Below are 19,752 nucleotides of genomic sequence, written 5' to 3' on the forward strand. Positions count from 1 at the left end.
ATTTTGTGTGGCAAACTCTTTCTTCCTGCGTCTTGCTTCAAACTCATGTAGGACTCAGGTCCCCTGAACAAGTCCTTCTGTGGTGATTTTTGGGAACCCCCAGGGAGTGATTGTTTAGTAAGTGTAGAAGTGACTTTCTTCTCTGGGCATGGCTGAACTGTTCTGCCATCTGGTCACCTAAGTAGTGCTGAGATAGAACCACCTTCTCTCTTCCCTACAGATCACCCAGCACCTCAGCCGTACTTGGCCAGTCCTTCTGATAGCTGGCTCCTTTCCGGAGCCATATTACTTTGGCTGGATTATGCCAAGCCCTTCAGTGTAACCTCATCACCTCACTAATAGAGTTCTTGAGGTGATAAAGCTACAGGATATTCTTTTGAAAAGTGAGAAGAAAAAAAAAAAAGAAAAGAAAAGTGAGAAGAATGATTCTCTCTCCCACTCTTTTTTTGTGTGGGCCAATAAAATAGAGCAGAACACAACATCAATTTTACAGTCAGAAAGACCTGAATTTTAATCATTCAGCCATTAGTGTCTGCATAGATTAAAAAGAGGATAGTGATAATGATACTGACTTCCAGGGTAGCTCTGAGATACTGCATTTGAAAGACAGAATGTTATCCAGGCTCCTCCATCAGGAACTCAGCCCTTGGCCCCCTAAGCAGAGTTAAGAACACTTCTGTACATCAGATGTATACATTCACTCATCAGTTGGTACTTATGGTGCATTCGTTATGTGTTCAATACTTGCACATGTCTTATGTCTTTTTTTGTATAATTTTTATTGGAGTTCGATTTGCCAACATATAGTATAGCACCCAGGGCTCATCCCATCAAGTGCTCCCCTCAGTGCCCATCACCCAGTCACCCCATCCCCCCGCCCTCCTCCCCTTCCACCCCTTGTTCGTTTCCCAGAGTTAGGAGTCCTTCATGTTTTGTCACCCTCTCTGATATTTCCCACTCATTTTCTCTCCTTTCCCCTTTAATCCCTTTCACTATTTTTTATATTCCCCTATGAGTGAAAGCATATAATGTTTGTCCTTCTCTGATTGACTTACTTCATTCAGCATAATACCCTCCAGTTCCATCCATGTCAAAGGAAATGGTGGGTATTTGTCCTTTCTGATGACTGAGTAATATTCCATTGTATACATAAACCACATCTTCTATATCCATTCATCTTTCGATGGACACCGAGGCTCCTTCCACACTTTGGCTATTGTGGACATTGCTGCTATAAATATTGGGGTGCAGGAGTCTCGGTCTTTCACTGCATCTGTATTGTCTTGTGTCTTGAAGGTATGTTGCAAACACATAAGATGGAGAAGACTGGGAGGGAGGAAAAGGCTCTGGGCAGTAGTTGAGTCTATGGACCCATTTGAACTCACCAATATGAGTGTGCATATTAAGAGACAAGAGTTGAGAATGGACCTCTGGGGAATAAAGACCATTAGAGGGATGGTTGTTAGTACTGAACATGGAGGAGGTATGATCAGTGGAGTGGGAGGAGGACCACAGTGAGTAGTGTCATAGAAGACAAGATAGGAGTTCCAAAGAGCAAGTGGACAACGTGACAAATGAGTCTAGGTATCTCTTGGCTTGGGCAAGGCTAAGACGTTGTTGACCTTGATGGAGTCATGCCAAAGAATGCCAAATTGCTATTGGTAGAGAGTGAATGGGAAGGAGAAAATACAGATTTCTTGGAAGAAGCATGGGTTTGAAGGGAAGAAGACAGTGAAGGAGGCTAAAAGGATTAAGACAGATTCATTTTTTAAGATGGAGGAGACAGAACATGTTGTGATATGTTCCAGAGAGTTTTACTTGCCAAAACAATTTAAAAATTGCAACAAGATAAGGCTTCAAGAGCTGTAAGAATGGAAGTTAATCTGTCAGTTCAATTTTAATTATTAAAGCAAAGCATAAATTCTAGTCTAATCTAGCTCTCGTGTTTGTCAGAAGTGGAGGAGAAATGCATTATTTTCATTTCTTTAATTCTTTTTTTCTCCCCCAGATTAAACCTAGTATTTTGACTAGTGAAATAGTTTGGGGGAAAAAGAACCAATCCAAACACTTTCTTGTGAACATCTTTGATGCTTCAACATTCAGTTCAGTTGTTTTCTTCCTGAGTAAGCATCTGAGGCGATGGGAACCAGACCTATCCTCAGATCACATTTCAGTCAGTTTCTTCTCGTCACAGAAAATTTGTAAAAATGAGCACATCTTTGCCTGACTGCTTGGTAAAACTGAAAATCCCTCCACGTACATCAAGCTGGGCCTTTGGCTATTTCTTTCAGTCATTCATTGACGGGCCTTATTTCCATGTATCTTACTGGACTGGCCTGACCTGTGAGGCTGAACCCAGAGGATCTCTGATCCTTCCCCGTGCCTGGGTTTCCCTGAAGTCCTCTATTTCTCCAAAGGAGAGCCACCCCTATTAGCAGAGAGTGGGAGTAAAATGACCCAAGGATGTGGACTCTCCCTATCACAGTGTGGCCAGAAGTGGTGCTGCAGAGTCACCTCTGGGACCCTTGAGAAGCCCCCTTACAGTGGAGAGAGCCCGAGGGCACAGCCCCTCTTGGATGCTCCATCTAGCAGTGGACTGTAATGAGTTTTGCAGTGATTCTCCATGATCCCTCCTTTGTAGCTCTCTCTGCTTTCACTCCAACCCTGCTTTGCAGAGTTCATCTGTGAGTCAGCGTGTTCCTGCATGGGAATGAACTAAGAGCCTATAGTTTGAGATGCCAAACTTTTCTTTCTTTCTTTCTTTCTTTCTTTCTTTCTTTCTTTCTTTCTTTCTTTCTTTCTTCTTTCTTTCTTTCATTTTTCTTCTTTCTTTTTTCTTTCTTTCTTTCTTTCTTTCTTTCTTTCTTTCTTTCTTTCTTTCTTTCTTTCTTTCCTTTTTTTTTTCTTGTGGATTCAGACACAGTCTCAATTCCTTGATAGATAAAGGAAGTAACTAAACAGAACTGAGAAATGATTGCCCCCCGCCACCATTTCCTTCTTTTGGGGAGAGTTTCATTTAGAATTCCTCTACTCCACCTCTTCTTCCCCCCACAACCCCCATTTAGGTCAAAGCACTCCTTGCCCTCAGGTTTGTCTCTCTTTCTCCTTAATTTCAAAATTAGATGAATAAACATATCTATTCTTGGAGTACATTACTTTTCCCCACTTTTCCTCTCCTCATTTAGAATCCTATGTTTTGACATGATTTATCATGGGTTGTCACCCCTGATGATTAGAAAAGGCACTAATGAGACGGAGCTTGTCAAGACTTGATCACAGGATCTCTATGTTCTGTGGGATGGTAATAGGACACCTTTGAGAGACTTGGAGAAAGCAGAAAGTGTGAGAACAAATTATGGATTCTTGTGGATGAGGGCAGAGGTGAGGTGAGGCTCCTCCAAATCAGAATTCCTTAAGGATATCAAATACTACCATAGCAGCTCTGTTCTTGACTGTGTAAATAGTGCACCAAGCAATAAAGGTGAAATGCTAAAACTCAGAACAAGCTATTCATAAGACCTGAATTTTCGAAAAATAGATGTAGGTTTTTCTGGCTGTGAAGATCGTTTTATTTGTGTGACAAACATAACGTGAAAAACTGACAGATCGATTAGCTTTCCCTAGGTTTCATGTGGAATGCACGAGCTGACCCCAAAACAGATGAGATTGAATTTACGTGCTCTTCCGACAGGATTTCTTGTTTGAGATCCAACTCTTATTCTGGATCATTGTGATGTAGCTAGCAAGCTGGCAGCAGTTCATTAGGAAATGAGTATCCAAAAATAAACACATCGGGAAATCCATCAGGTTTCTGCCGTATGAATTTACAGATCATAGTTTTATAATGTCATACATACTCTCAACACCCTAAATTGGAAATCTTCTGTCGGCCTGCACGTGACTGTTTCATTCAGATGTTTAGCTAATCCGGTTATTATTATTATTATTTTTATATCCAGAACAACTTCTCTACCTCAGGTAAGAACTTACTTCAGTTTAAGATTTGCATTCAACCATAACCTATAATTTATTATTTAAAAAAAAATCCCACTGGACATGTGTCTGTTTAATTTTGTTGTAGAGAGTTAGAACTTCAGTACATCCGCGAACATGCTCCCAACCGTCACAACTGAAAACTTGTCCACATTTTATGAACATAAATGTACCTTAGATTATAATCCTCAATCCCCATCATGAATCAGAAAACTCAGGACGAAGATATACAATTTTTTAAAAATTAAATAATTAAGCCAAAGCACTATTTTGTCTTGCATTACTGTTATCCTGGTCTCACATGGTACTAAAGGATTAATCATGGTCCGTTGCTGGTCGACCGGTAGATTTGACACAGCTAACTCCACCGTGAATGTGATTATGCATTTCAGAATTTTCACGAAGAAGCAGCTGCCAGAAGGAACATGTGCTAGGGAGTGTTCATATTTTATGAAAACTATCTTGGTCCATTGCCTCCTTCCCTTGAATTAGCGCTCAATTATCCTAAAGGAAGAGGCTGAAGACTCAGCAGAGCTAGAAGATAACCTCCAATCTCGTTAGCCCAGCAGCAGCTGCCCGAATTTGCTCGCATCAAATTGCAGCACCTCATTTCATTTCATTTGTGCTGTCTTACTTTGTAAAAGACACAAATGTATTTTGCATTTTTAAAATGTCTTAGCACAGATTGAGAGCTACATAACAGCCTGAAAACTGGTAAAAATCTCTCACTTAGGAAATCTCTTTCATACCCATTTGAGAATGGACAGGCTAAAGGCTGCATGCTCTCTTTCTCTTTTTTTCCCCTTAACTTCTGGACTGGAAAGGGTGATGGGGCCGAGTCAGTACCATTAATTCTGTAGTTTTTTTTTTTAATTATGCTAACTTGTTTTCTTTAAAATATTATTTATGGAGATAGTCAATTAAGTCATATTTGGGAAGTGTGCCTTTACTATGTTTGAGGGGATTCTTGTGGAAACAAGCGTAATCACTCACACACACCACACACACACACACACACACACACACACATCTCACCCAATGGAATAAGAGTAGTTCCAGAATAAGGTAATTGTTAGGTAATTTAAAATAGAGGAAGAGAAGAGAGAAATATTTGGCCACGGATACCGAAACAAAATGGTGTGACTGGGGCTGTGGGAGGCTCTGAAAGCATGTGATTCAGCAGACCAACTGGGAACGAGGCTACATTATTTGAAGCTGATAAGCATCAACAAGAATGCATGTAATGGAAATACATTTTCTAAGTATGAAACAAGTTACGGTGCTATAATTTTAAAGTCACATAAAGGTAAAGATGAAATTGAAAGATAAGACTGCAAAAGTTCAAGATTCACATTCTTTCAAAAAGGAACTGATCTTATGTTTCTTCCTAGGGAATTACATCAGATATGTTAACTGAAGTGATTTCTAGGTGATTACAACAGAAATTAAATTGAGTTTTAGGGAGGAAAAGATCACAGGTTATTAATAAAACAGAGTCTTTTGTCAGCATAATTTTAGGCTTACTGATACATGACCCAGGCAAGTGGAATATTTTTAGCACTGTATACAATCATTCTTTTGTGCATGGAGGTCTATACATAGATGTTACTATAAGTTTATATTGACAGACATAGGGATATTGTTCATTAGATTTCTGGTTTTAGCCTTTTTTATTAGTGTCAGGCATTCCCTGAAGGCAATCCTGACTAAAAAAACCACAGGAATCAGAATCAAGATCTCAAAGATCTATACTCCCGTGTTCATTGCCACATTATTCACAAGGGCTAAGATATGGAAACAACTTTAGTGTCCATCAGTGGCTGGATAAATAAACAAGATGTGGTATATACATACAATGGAATATTATTCAGCCTTATAAAGGGGGAAATCCTACAGTATGTGACGAATGAATGACGTTGGAGGACGTTCTACTAGGTGAACTGAGCGGATCTCAGAAGGTCAAACGCCACATGATTCCACTCCTGTGTGGTATCTAGAACAGTCTCATACTCATGAAGGCAGAGATTAGAGAGGTTCTTGCTGGAGCTGGACAAAGGGGGACATGGCAGCTGGTAAATGATGGGTATAAAATTTTAGTCTTGCAAAATGAAGAAATTCTAGAGATCTGTTGTACAACATCATAACTATAGTCAAGAATAGTGTACTATATGCTTAAAACTTTGTTAAGAGGATAGGACTCATGTTAAATGTTCTCAGTACAATTAAAAAAAAACAACGACATAGGAATTGATGTTTCAAATTTGCTCTAGCTAGAAACTGACAAGAATATGTAGATTGAGCTGAGGGAATAATGTACTTTCTCATACCTGCATGGCTGGGTGCCTCTGTTTAGTACTTTTGGGGCCCCACAGGAGTGTGTAACTTGCTGGGTCACAAAACTAGTTATGTGATAAGCCAGGTTTGGGATTCTGGTTTCCCAATTCCCTGGCCAATATATTTCCACTAAGCTGTTGTACGAAGATTTCAGGTCAATTGAAAAATTAGCATATTTATGAATGGAGCAGACCCATTCGATATGATAAACTATGTTGTTGAGAGGGGGAGTTTAGATTTTCCCATGTTTATGCAGAAATGGAAAGCTGAACAGTAGCTTCTGAGACTGCATAGATATTGTTAGGCCTTCATTTTCCATAGTGGCTGGATTAAAATGAACAGTTAATGTGGACTCACTGGTTTTTTACTACATGATGCTTAAATTTCTGCATCTCAACTTATGCCTTACATTACTGCTTAGATCACTTTTTAATATTACCCGTAGTTTGTCCTACTATAAATACCTGGCAGTTCATGACGAATATAGTTTTAAAAGACAACAAAAGTGTTCAGCTCTTTATAGGAGATTGTGATGGCATTATGCCCTTTGCCCCCTACCACGTACATCTGAGCCAGGAGATAGTTTCTCTGTTAGGTTAAGTGCTATATAATTACAAAATTATTTTCAAGAAGAGGGGAGAGACAGTTGGCAGATTTGGGGAGTTTTGAAACACAGGAGACTGTGCCAGCAGTATTAGATGGGGATCCAATTTCAATTCTGGTTTTCAAAAAGGGAATTAGTTTTGACTCATCTTTCCTTGAAGTGCCAAGGATCCTTTACTCAGCTTGGTTGGGAGAATTCTTTTGATCCTGACACATTGACTTAATTAAGCTTCAGCATCATGGAATTTGTGAGGTTGGCAGATTAACCGAATGAATTCACCTAGCACATGATTGCCTTGAGGAGAGCTTCCCATGTAGGTCTAGAATAACTTTTGTCCACATGTGCTGATGTTAGGAAAACACTAGGCTCTACCTTATTGGAAGACTGGAGCATGGAGAATAGGGTAGTTATTCAAATAAATAAATAAATAAATAAATAGGAACTTAAAATGTTTGGCCAGAAGAACTTTTGCAGCTTTATTTTTATTTTATTTATTTTTAAAGATTTTATTTATTTATTCATGAGAGACACAGACTGAGAGAGAGAGGCACAGACACAGGCAGAGGGAGAAGCAGGCTCCACGCAGGGAGCCCGACGTGGGACTCGATTCCGGGTCTCCAGGATCAGGTCTCTGGGCTGAAGGCAGGCGCTAAACCGCTGAACCACCCAGGCGGCCCCTTTTGCAGCTTTAAACTGTGGTCAGTGATTTATATCTTGTGTGGGATGAAGTCGGAGCCTTGACTGCTAAAATATGATCTGGTTGCATTTCCACATCTAAGATTTCTCTGACACTGTCTTGTCACTTTCTGCGTTAGGTTGGTGTCTTGCTCTTGTTGCTGTTTTTAGCAGCATTTTTAACTTTATAAAATATATTGGTAGGAATGGATGGTGAAGAATTGGAAAATAATCTTTGTGCTTTTTTAATCCTATTCTGAAAACCAAAGAATCATGTAAGCTACTTGAAATAGAAATGTTTGTCAGATTTTTTTCTTAATAGAGCAACTTATTATAGAAAGCAGGGTGGACATGAGGGATGTTTTAAAAAATATTAACTCATTTTTAAAAATCTGTTAAAATTCCATTCCAATCAACCATTTATTCCTCTATGTTTTCTTAAATTCAACAGATTTTATAATTAGATTGCAACATTTTGCAAGTTTATCAAGAAACAATCTAAGATAGAATGATGAATTGAACCCCCCCCCCAAAAAAAAAATTATCATTATGATTGGTTCTGGGCAAACATACTTTAGAAGGAAAAAAATTCCTCTTTTGAACAAAATGGTAAAGGGAATACAATTAATTTTTTTTTCCCAGGAGGGATGTTTGAGGTACAAGAATGTTTATTATAGAGAAGACTCTAATTGGTCTAAGGCTGCATCTACCACATAGTACATACACAGGAAATACTTGTTGAATGTCTGAATGAATCACAAGCTTCAAATACTTGGGGTATTGTCATGTGAAAAAGGAATTAGATTGTGTGGTCTCATAGAAAGAATTATGATCCGCTTTGCTGAATATATGAAAGAAGTTTCTACCTCCCAGCTCTTCAGAGGAGGATGGACGTCCTCTAGGGTGGGTTTGCTGCCTGGCACAGACTGGATGAGTCTTTGGTATGGACTCAAGAAAAGAGTAAAAGGTTGGGTCAGGTGGCTTTGGTGGCTCCTTTTAATTCTGACATGCTGTAAAGTGATCTTTTTTGTTTGTTTTTCTTGGATTCCTACTCCATTTCCTCATTTTGTTATGGCAATGTTGAAGATTTAATAATGCCCCTGGACTTCTCAAACCAAGACCAAAAAGCCATGAGTGTGATAAGGCAGGCTTGATGGCCCAAGGTGGGTCGTCCATCACAAAACTGTCTAAGGCATGAGAGGCATATGTTGACACTGCATTTTAGTTTTTAGAATGATTCTTATTAACCCTGATGGAATTTTGAAATTCCTTTTAAAAAGAGCAGTTACTTTTTAAAGGAAGCTTTTTTCCTATATCACACGGGTGAGAGCTACCTTTAACAGCTATTATTTTTTAAGCCTCTCATTATGGGTTTCACAACATTCCCCCCAAATTCATATGCTGAAGTCCTAACCCCGATACCTCTGAATGTGACCTTATTTGGAAATAGAGGTTTACAGAGGTAATCAAATTAAAATGAAGTGTGCTTAGGGTAGGCCCATTGTAATATGACTGGTATCCTTATAAAAAGGGGAAATTTAGAGACCGGACACACATACAGGGAGAATGTCACATGAACATGAAGATGGTCATCTACAATCCAAGGAGAGAGGACAGAAACAGAGCCCTCCCTCACAGCCTGCAGAAGGAACCAACACCATCAACACCTTGATCTTGGCCTTCTAGCCTCCAGAACTATGAGACAGTAAATCTCAGTTAAGCCACTCAGTCTGTGCTGCTTTGTTATGGCAGCCCTAGCAAACTAATACACTCTTTAAAGGACTTTAACATATCTATTGGGTTGCAAAAAGAAGAACATATTTGGTAGGTCAGAGAAAACAGTTACTCATATAAAACATTTTCTTTGGTACACCTGGGTTTAATTTTCCTAACAGTCCAGTTCAAGTCAACACAACTTGTGGCTTTTGTTGCTTTCATTAAACAGCTGTTGACTAGCCATCAACAAAGCATGAAGATCCCACATTATGTTGTATGCTGTGCTTTGTAAACGGTGAACATAATTTTCTCACTTATGAGATACTTTCCATGCTGGGCACATACCTCTTGTTACACACTTTACATTGTGCGCGTTCAGGTTTCCATTTACATTTATATGTGAAAAATATTTGGGCTGGCTGATCAACACACAGGGAAAGGAAGGAAATGGATAATTTACCTGCAGCGTTTAGCCCGTCTCAACTTTTATTATTCCTAGCTACCCCATTGAAGTAAAAATAGGAGGAAAACGTCCCCTTTAAACAGAGACTTTATTCAAGACATGACTGGCTTTGGTGCAATGACTACCCTCCTGGGAGCAATTTTCGTGCCAGGCGATGTTGTGTGTAAGCAGACCTCCAGGGATATGATTCCTAGCTGTCTCACTCCCCACCACCATCTGTTGTACAATATATTTCCTACAAAATTGTATTCAAGCATGGAATTGAAATTTGTATCATTACCAGTAGTTTACTACGAGTGAGACACTTGCTGGACATGTCAAAGAACATCAGGATATCTCTTTGAAATTCAAATCACCTACTGGTCCTTTTAATCAGACCTTTACATACTCTCTGAGAACATCATTATCAGCCTCCATCTTAAAAGACAGACCAGTGTTCTTGAATCGGTCCTTCCAGTGAGTGTTTGGCTTTCATTTCCTTCATTGTTGCAGAAGGTTTGACCAAGGTTTGGGGTTGGGTCCAGAAGGATGGTCTGAGATGGATGACCTACTGGAGACAGCTGAGTCAGGAAGAACTAGTGGGGGTCAGTAAAAGCTAGAGTTCTTTTTTTTTAATTTTAAAATATTTTATTTATTTATTCATGGGAGACAGAGAGAGAGAGGCAGAGAAATAGGCAGAGGGAGAAGCAGGCTCCATGCAGGGAGCCCGATGTGGGACTTGATCCTGGGACTCCAGGATCACACCCTGGGCCGAAGGCAGACGTTTAACTGATGAGCCACCCAGGCATCCCAAAAGCTAGAGTTCTTTATAACAAGTTAAGCTATGGGCACCTGGGTGGCTCAGTGGGCTCAGCATCTGCCTTTGTGATCTTGGGATTCTGAGATCGAGCCCCACATCCAGCTCCCTGCTCAGTGGAGAGTTTGCTTCTCTCTCTCCTTTTTTCTCCCTCTCTCTCTCAAATGTTAAAAAAAAAAAAAAAAGTTAAGTCTAGTTCTGGGAATGTCTAGATACACTCTCCTAGATGGGAAGTGAGAGAAAAGACAAAGAATGAAATTGGAAGCAGGTCAGAAATAACCAGGGAGAGTGAGGGACAGCTGCTGTGACATCCAGTGGGGGTTTTCAGTGTCAGATGGGAAGGGTGCTTTGGACTCCTCTGAAGATTTGAAATTGAGCCAGATAGTTCTCAACTTGTCTGCTGGTCGAAAACTTTAGTTAAGAAGAACAGAGACCCCCTGAAGTCACCCGAAAGTAGTACAGTCTGATTGTAAGGATCCATGGTCACCCAGAACCCTAGGACCAGTCATAGAGTTGAGTCCCATGGAGCTGAAATGTCACCTGGGGAAAAGATACTCCTCATCAGAGTTTTAAGATGGCTGGAACTTCTGTCTTCCCACCACCTCAGCAGAACAGGTACCTGCTAAAGCTGGCCCCTGATGTAGTTCACTCCTCTCTCTGATTCTGTTTTTCTGTATCTACCTTTTGACTTTCACTCCTACCACCAGTTGCTTATCTATCATTGTTTGTTTCAAACAAAGCAAGGGTAGTACTGGTTTAGTTGGTTGGACCATCACCTAAGTGCTGTCCAGCACTAGGTGGATTAATTCTGGGTCAAGTACCCAGCTCTAGCCATTAAGGGGAGGTCACATGGTATCTGTGTTGGTGACTGATGGCAGGGGCTGTGGGCTTGCTACCATTCTGAGACCTGAAGAACTCAAACACGACGGCTCAGTAAGCCACCGTGTCTACCACTGCCAGATTAACCTGGGGCCTCAAATAGTGTTTAAACCTTATACATTCTTGGATGAAAAACAACAACCACAACAACAACCTTAACTTCATTACTGCTTCTCAAGGATCAAGCTTACACTTCATTAGTTGGCATGGACATCCTTAGTCTGGCCTCACACTACTTTCCTAACTCCTCTTTCAATAGTGTTTTATTCTAACTTCTACTTCTTGAATTGCTCTTTCTGAGTTTCTTTCCCTGTCAAATCCTGCTCCTGAACCTCCTTTATTTTGGTGATAGGAACAGTGCTAGACTTGGCCTCAGTAAAACTGCTGGAGAAGAGAGGAATCTGCTGTGTGATATTGAATGAGTCACTGCTTCTCTCTGAGCTATTGTCTCATTTACAAAATATACCAAGTTATACCATATCATCTGATTTCTTTCTTCCTGCTACACGTGTTGTAGGGCTGAGCCAGTGACAGGATTCAGTGCTCTTTCTTTTCTCTTTAATGAAGTCATTGCATTTAAAGTCTCCTTTTTTTCTTGGAGGTTCACTATGGGGCAGCCTGGGTGCCTCACTCAGCAGTTTAGTGCCTGCCTTCAGCCCAGGGCCTGATCCTGGAGACCTGGGATCGAGTCCCACGTCGGGCTCCCTGTGCGGAGCTTGCTTTTCTCTCTCCCTGTGTCTCGGCCTCTCTCTCTCTCTCTCTCTCTCTCTCTCTCTCTGTCTCTCATGAATAAATAAATAAAATCTTTAAAAAAAAGTGAAAGTTCACTATGTCATGTAATCTGCTCCCTACATGCTTGCATGCCCTAAAGTGGCCAGGAAGTGCATGGGGAGTGCATCTAGTTAATGCATCCTCTCTTGTGAATCTACAGCTTTCCCTCCATATTGAAGTTAGAAAAGAAGAAGAAAGAAAATTAAAAATAATAAAAATAGGGGCGCCTGGTCGCCCAGTCAGTTAAGCATCTGCCTTTGGCTCAGGTCATGATCTCAGGGTCCTGTGATAGAGCCCCACATTGGGCTCCTTGCTTAGTGGGAAATCTGCTTCTCCCTGTGATCCTCTCCTAACTCATGCTTGGGCTCTCTCTCTATTTCAAGCAAATAAGTAAAATCTTTTTTTAAAAAAAATTATGGGAACTCAGTAGCCTGATAATCCATGAAATGTGTTTCACATGGTTTAATTTATGTAAGAAAAGAAAAAGGGAGCATCCAAGGTAAAGAAAGCAAGGAGAAGATTAAGAGAAACAGGCAGGGGTGCAGGGGAGCTGTAAGGAGTAAGACTGGAGAAAGAAGAGATAGAGGAAGGCGAGGGATGGAGACAGCAGAGAAAAAATTGGTGGCAGAGAGGAAGGAGAAGGAACTCCATGGAAACAGGTCTTTGCCAAATGAAACATTTTTCTCAGTCGGTCGTCCCTGGCCGCACCTGTTTACACTCATCCACTGAGAGCCCATCCATCTTGTCCCTGTCCTTCTCCCAGGACGGCTGTGTGGTATGGGGGCACCACGCCACCTGAAGCAGGCTCAAGCATGCTTCAGAGAAGCCATAAGCAGAAGAAGAACTGCTAATTTTGCCTGGGAAGATAAAAAATAACTGAGGCTGGAGGAGATGGCATTGACTGAGCTCCACAGGATGGGAGGGCCAGTTTAGCAAGTCGCTGGCATCTGAGACCAAGGAGATGGCCCATAAAACGGTCCTGGGATCAAAGGAGGAACTACTGATTCAGGCAACAACAGGGAATAATCGCAGGAACTCTCTGCTGAGTCCAAGAAGCCAGACACGAGGAGCAAGGGACCTGCCTATGGCCCCGTTTCTATGAAGATGAAGAAGACACAAGAAGAATCTATGGTTTTCGAAGCTGAAAAGTGATTAGCTAGGATTTGAGGGTAGTATCATGTAGACAGGGACACAAGAGAACTTTCTGGCATGTTGTAAGTTTGTTCTGTGCCAACTTGGAGACTGAGTAAATGAGAGTGTACACAGGTAAAGACTCATCAAGTGCTCATTCCTGATTTTTGCATTTTACTGTAAAAAAAAAATACACTGAAATTGAAAAGAAAAAAGCCTGGGGCAGGGGGGCAATGGGTGGCTCAGTTAGGAAAGTGGCCAACTCTTGATTTTGGCTCAGGTCATGATCTCAGGGATTCAGCTGGCTTTGGGCTCGGGGCTCAGTGGGGAGTCTGCTTGAGGATTTCTCCCTCTTCCTCTCCATCTGCCCCTCCCCCCACTTGTGTGTACGCTCACACACACACTCTTTCTCTCTAAAACAAATATATAAAATCCATAAAAAAAAGAAAAGAGAAAAGCAAAAGCTAAGCAGAAGAAAGAATACATGCAGAATAGTATATTTAAAATTTAAAATAACCAACACAGGCAAACAAAGCCTATGAGACACTAGCCCTGATTTTACAATTTATATTTCTGTTTTTTAAAAGCTTGTTGAAATTTAAAATTAGGCTCTATTAACACCATGTGAATAGATTATAGGTCTGATTTTAAGATGAGATTTAATAAACATGTACCTTTAAATATTTATTAACTTAAAAATAGATCACAGGTAATGTTTTTCTCATGCCTTTTGGCATCTATTTTCTATAACTTGGGAAAAAGTATTGATTTTTATTTATATCTAAAATTAGTAAAATTAAGAAAAACTGAGATTTTATTTATTTGAGGGGAAAAGTACCCACTATTTTATTCATGACTGTGAACTTGTTTCTAAAGGCCCTCCAGAAATAGCTGAAGAATTTGCTGTGCATACTATACTAGCAAAATAAATGTTTAGTTCCTTGAAATATGCCTGAAGTGAGTGTTAGTATAAACATACCTTCCTTAACTGAGTGATATGAAAAAATTGGCTGGCATGAGTCATATTTTTTATAAGCCAAAATGTATGCATGAGTATTGTTTTAATAAGTAAATTATGTTAAACCACAGTTTGAAATATACCAAAGACATAAACAATTTCTTCACTGTAACTTTGCTATTCTGGACCAGAGGTCATGACTTTCATCTTGGCTTTTATGCTGTTAAGAGAAAATGCTGGAGGGGGCCTAGGAAGTTGGTCGCAAGGCAGAGTTAAATTCAGACTCTACAGCTTGGTAGGCTGTATTTCTTTAGCCTTTTGCCTTAACCTTTCTGAGGCTCAGTATCCTCATCTGTAAAAGTTTAACTAGTTGTATCTGCCTTGATGGAATGGGAAGCCATGTGAAAAGTGAATGAGAGGATACTGAAAGCATAAGGTCTGGCATATAGTAGTTGCTCAATAAATGCTTCCCACCTCTTCCCTCCTTTCCTGGGGATCCTGTGGTCACTACAATCCTTCTGGTAGGTGGCAGCAGTGGCCACATTGACTTTTCCTAATTCTATTCACTTGTTTTTTTCACATTAAGTCAGATGAGAGGGAGTAATCTCCGGTTCAGATAATTTTTCCCCTTGTTCTCGGTCTTAATAAATACATTCTATGGGATGCCTGGGTGGCTCCACGGTTGAGCATCGGCCTTCGGCTCAGGACCCTGGGATCGATTCCAGCATCGGGCTCCCCGCAGGGAGCCTGCTTCTCCCTTTGCCTGTGTCTCTGCCTCTCTCTCTGTGTCTCTCAGGAACAAATAAATAAAATCTTTTAAAAATAATACATATATACATACATATATACATTCTAGTTGGACAGAGCAGGTTGAAATCAAGGTATAAAAGTGTCTTACCCAAGAATTTCAACTATGAGGATGTGCCTGGTTGAGGCTCTTCTCTACATGTCGATTTTTCTGTTATAGGAGGGGTTTGCTGATGGTCTTTCTCTGGGTGAATCTTACACCTGCTACAAAAAGATGCTATCCTCTGGATGGGAGATTTGCACAGGCTTATGGAAACCCAAAGAGGTATTAAGAAAAATTAATAGTATGCCTTGAAGAGCAAGTGGAAAGTACTCAAGAGCTTCATGAAGAGTAGGATCTCTTAGGCAGGTTGTGTGCTCTGGCCTGGTGGCCAGGCTGCTGGTTCCCAAATGACTGCAGAGATGCCCAGGAAAAGCAACTTTTCTGATTCATTGGCCTTTGGAATTGGTTTGTGACTTATAAACTCAACTTAGAACATAATTATGTCATTTTCCTCTTCGCAAATGTGGCATACTCTCGAATCTAAGCTGCAGGGATAGCTTTATGAAATGAAATTGCCCCATAGTGCTTTAAATGGAAATTGCTGCATCAGCTACATGGCAGTGTCTATTCTGGAAGCTAATTGAAATTGCTCTGGCAGATGCTGGAAACAAATGCTGGGTTACATTAGCTTATGGGGGTCACTTTCTCCACTGTGTCACATGTAAAACTTATCACACAGGCCTGGATTCTAAGAAAGAGCACAGGGCTGAGAAAGGGAATTTGGCCACTGCCTTCTATAGAGTCCACACTTCCAATGGCATTCCAGTTCTCTCTGTGACAGGCATGTGCCTTGTACATAACAATACAGTACTGCTATCCCCTAACCACCACATAGGTTTGTTGACATAAATTCAATGTGAGAATGTTTAAAAGATAAAAGTTACTGGGCAAGTGAGTCATTTAATTTTCTTTTCCTTTTTAGATTTTGTCTATTTATTCATTCATTCATTTATCCATAAGAGACACAGAGAGGCAGAGGGAGAAGCAGGCTCCCCATGGGGAGCCTGATTCAGGACTTGATCCCGAGGATCCTGGGATCACGGCCTGAGCCAAAGGCAGATGCTCAACCACTGAGCCACCCAGGCATCCTATCATTTAACTTTCAATACTGATTTTGTCATTATATCTATATTTATTGCGTCTTTCATTCAACATTTATTGAGTGCCTAATAATGGTTTAATTTTATTGAATGCTTAGAATATGCCAGGACACTTTTGACATTTTAACTGATTTAGTCCTCACTATAGTCCTACCGTCTCTCTTTTATAGGTAAGGAAACTCATAAAACAGAGACATCTGGGTGCTCTGAATATGCTGGGCACTGCTGGATGTTAGGAGCACACAGATCGAGAAGATACAGCCGAAGCACAGTGACCTCCAAGTCTAGCTGTAGGGAGAATGAGAAGAGAAACTGGCCTCGGTTTAAGCCTGAAGGTGGAGAAATAGCTGAGTGCTGGGGGTGCCCCAGGAGGGACACCTGGTAACACTTTAGACCCAGTGGTGGGAGGCGGGGCTGTGGAGCCCCGGGCATAGGCTGGGCATAGGCTGGGTAGCCCAGCTCAGAAGCCAGCCAGACCTACAAGAGTTTTGAAATCAGTGGCTAAGATATCAGAAGTCAATGTAAAGCAAGTTATTGGGAACTGAACACACCGAGTAAGGTGAGGTCAGAGACTCAGGGAGATGGTCCACCCCAAACAGCCAGGTGTGAGGAGACAATGGGTTCTGCTAAGGCTCAGTCCTTAATAGGAGCCCATTATCTGGTCAGCCTTAGTTTCTCCTGAAGCTTGGAACCCATTACTCCCTTGGCCAAGGTGGGTCACCCCCCCCTCCCCCAGAGTACCTGGCCATCTCCTGAGTATAGAAAGGATATTTAAAGAAACCATCCAAGCTTGTTTTTAGGAGAATTGCATTTCTTACTAGGTCATTTGAACAACACATGTCTGCCTATGGGATTCATCTCTTTGTAGGATTGTGTCCCTTTGGTACATTCTGATAGTTCACTGATGTTTTTAAGTTACTTCATCTTTTGAGGAGAATGTGTCTCTACCTGGGAAGTTGAAAGTCTTAGCAGGAAAAATAATAAAATGAGAGATAGACTTTCAAACCATTCAGAAATAACACCCTCTTTTATTCAAAAGAAATAGGAAATCTAAAGTGAAAAAAGAAATGATAGAGTAACACCATGGAGTTGAAATGAAGTACTTAAATGAATGCTGAGTTTATATCTGAATTTCCTAGGAGCCAGGCTAAAAAAGGAAATGCATGGGGTTATTCAGTTCTGATAGCCTGATGGAAAAGAAGCACACACTTTGATTTGGAGAGAAACTTTCCTGACCTCTGTACACGGCACATGTGTTACTCCTAAGGAGATAGTTAAGATGTTCCTTGCTATTCCCACAATCAAAAATTAATTCAAGAAGAGATCCTTGATCACTGTCTCTAAATAAATGAACCGGAGGGGGCCATTTGTATCATTTATGCTTAACTGTGATTTCTAAGAGTGAGAATTGCCACTTCAGAACTTCTTGAGAAACAACAGCCAATGGTCAGGAGAAGCCTGTTGGCAGCATCAGGATAGAAGGGGGTCTCAAGAGTGTTTGGACTCAACACTCACAGAGTCATTGTGACCCTGTGTCTACAGAGGCCTTCCTTCCACAGTGGAGTTTGGCTGCCTGACAAAGGAAGATGCCGTCTAGTGGCGATCACCCTTAAATGACTGACGCCCAGGTCCTTAGGGGTCCATGGGTCCCTGCAGATGTGCCTGGTAAATCTATTACACAAGGACTGGTGGAGTCCTAGTAGACCGAGGGAAGCTTCAGCTGTGTTGTTTGCTGGTAATGGTCTAGTGATACATTATTACCATTTGAGCTGTTACAGATTCTATATGAAGTATAAAGCATTTCATCAAAATCAGTGGAATATGGGTGTTTCGTCCTTGGAACTGTTATAACCCTGACTGCGAAGAGCAAGGGCGCAGGTCTTCCTCTTCTCCAGGCAGCCCCATGGATCTCATTCCTTCCTTCTTCCACTTAAGGAAATCAGAGCACCATCCTGCACTGTTCACTTGCTCTTTCCCTTGTCTGTGTCTTTCATGGCCCTTCTTCCCATGTAATGCCCCCCCAAATTCCAGCCTGAGCCTTCCCCCTGTAGGACACCTTCGCCACCAACTTTGACCACTTCTCTACTTAGCTCTGCTCTCAGAACGAAGAGCACAGTTCACAGGATTTCCTCTGCACCAATTATGGGCAAAGCCTGGGCAGGAATTCCACCTGCAAGGAATTCACAGTATGGGGGAAATGAGACACAGGCATAATTAATTCAGCTTCAAGGCAGAAGTATTAAATGTAGTAGGAGCCATAAGGTTCTTCCAGCAGGACCCAGAGAGACTCCATGAAGGGGGCTGTTCCTGCAGCGGGGATTCCTTACTGGCATGCTGGGGATAGGATGCTGCTGAACTAAGCCACCATCTTCTTAGCCATCAGCTGGCTGGGGGAAGTGGCCAGCCAGAGGTCACCAGTGGCTCTGTTCGCCTCATGGGCCATGCAAATAGCATCATTTCCCATGTGTGTCCTGACGTGAAGACAACGAGTACACTTTGTTAAAGATGGGTTAGATTTGGACATTGGGACTATGTGTGAGGGGGGAGGGAATTCAAGGGGATACAAAGTTAGAAGAAAGAACCATGTATATTTCTGTGTTTGTATGTGTTTGTGGGTCTGTGTATGTTGGGGGGAGCCCATTAGCAAAAAGGCTGTAAAGATGGATCAAGAGTCATCACACAGGATATTATGTTCCAGGCTACTGAAATAGGTTTCTTATGTACTTGGGTTTAAAGGTGGGGCGGGGGGGAGGCTGGAGATAAGGAGTCCTAGGGAAAGATTTTTAAATCTTTATTCAAGAAATAAGGAAAAGTGAATTGTTGAAGGCACCAGGAATGTTTTTCTCTTTCTCCTCCCTGGGTAGATTGGCTTTCTTCACATCTGAGGCCATATAGCAGGAAAGTGACCCAGTGACATCTCTTGTTTGGGAGACTAACCTAGAAATGAATATGATCACTTGGTCACAATCTCACATTCTTGAGTGGACAGCCTGGTCTGGTTTAATTAGTTGCCCAGGTTTGTGAGCTTATGGTTTACAAACATGACAGCTGTGTGTGTGGATGTAGAGAGAGGGGTCAGGATGCAATCAAGAGGGGTCCTTATGAATTACATAGACTCCAGAACATGCCTACTACTCTTATTGCTTATTCCAATAAGTCCTCAAACACAATAGGATTAATGAATAGTTAGCCACATAGGACAAATTAATGTTAAAAATCATTTGAATACTGAAGGACTTTGACACAAAAATCATTTGCCCATGTTTGAGGACATCTGCTATGCTATTGAACTGTAGCAAATATTAAATTAGCATTGTAAAAGGTGGAATAGGAAGAAATAGGGTAGAGAGAATAATCTGGTATTATCTTTGCCATTTCCATGATATATTTTTCTGTTAGAACATTTTTCAATGAAGAAAATAATATAACTCAGCAGCTACTTGGAATAGTTCTTCCTCAAAACAGAGCATATTGTGAAGAAA

Source organism: Nyctereutes procyonoides, unplaced genomic scaffold (assembly GCF_905146905.1).
Source record: "Nyctereutes procyonoides isolate TBG_1078 unplaced genomic scaffold, NYPRO_anot_genome, whole genome shotgun sequence".
Taxonomy (NCBI): domain Eukaryota; kingdom Metazoa; phylum Chordata; class Mammalia; order Carnivora; family Canidae; genus Nyctereutes; species Nyctereutes procyonoides.